Consider the following 1,093-nt stretch of genomic DNA (forward strand, 5'->3'; position numbering starts at 1 on the left):
TTGTCTTCATCCCAAGAAGTGCGTAATTTTAATCTAAAAGAGAGTTCTCATTTAATGCTCTAATGACACAATTTTGTGACTAAGGCAAGTCACTTAGCCTTTCTGAACTTAATTCTCGCATCTGTAAAACTGATGACTACTTACATATTTCCCAGATTTGCTAAGTAAAGCAATTATAAAACACTCGTCAATGTGAAAATAATGTAGAAAGGTTCTGTTCTTCAAAAACCTTTGCTGCTAAGAAAGCTGCCAATTGTGCATACTGCGGACTAGGAGCTTCAAGTCGTGGTCTCAACGCAGAACACCCAGTCCTGGAGAAGACTCACTATGGGAGATTCCACTGGTTTTACAAGAGGGGTGGAAGTCTAGAAGAACCTCTTTCTTCCAAAGAAAGAAAGAAAGAAAAGAAAAAGGGAGATAAATTAGTATAGCCATTATGAAAAACAGTGTGGAGTTTCCTTAGAAAATTAAAACCAGCTTTTTCCAACTTGGACCGGCAGAATGGCTCCTGCAAAGGAGGCAGGTGAGAAGAAAAAAGCCATTCTGCCATCAACGAGGTGGTGACCTGAGACTACAGCATCAACATTCACAAGCACATCCATGGAGTGGGCTTCAAGAAGTGCTCCTCGGGAACTCAAAGAGATTTGGAAATTTGCTGTGAAGGAGATGGGAACGCCAGATGTGCGCATTGATACCAGGCTCAACAAAACTGTCTGGGCCAAAGGGATAAGGAATGTCCCATACCAAATCCACGTGCGGTTGTCCAGAAAAGGTAATGAGGATGAAGGTTCACCAAAAATGCTCTATACTTTGGTTACCTATGTACCTGTTACCACTTTTAGAAATCTACAGACGGTCAATGTGGTTGAGAACTAATCACTGATCATTGAATACGTCAAATAAAGTTACAAAATTGCCTTCAGAAAAAACTAAAACCAGAACTACCCTATGATCTAGCAATTCCACTACCAGGTATATCCAAAGAAAATGAAATCAGTATGTCAAAGAGATATCTGTACTCCCATGCTTGGGGCAGCACTATTTGCAATAACGAAGATATGAAAACAACCGAAGTGGCCACCATGTATATAAC

General features: G+C 40.3%; 1 pseudogene; it reads left to right on the forward strand.

Annotated features, from left to right (window-relative positions):
- The first annotated feature begins 501 nt into the window (after nt 1-501).
- On the forward strand, nt 502-876 carry LOC118148859 (large ribosomal subunit protein eL31 pseudogene; annotated as a pseudogene).
- Nucleotides 877-1,093: the final 217 nt, after the last annotated feature.

The sequence above is a fragment of the Callithrix jacchus genome, chromosome 17, assembly GCF_049354715.1.
Source record: "Callithrix jacchus isolate 240 chromosome 17, calJac240_pri, whole genome shotgun sequence".
Taxonomy (NCBI): Eukaryota; Metazoa; Chordata; class Mammalia; order Primates; family Cebidae; genus Callithrix; species Callithrix jacchus.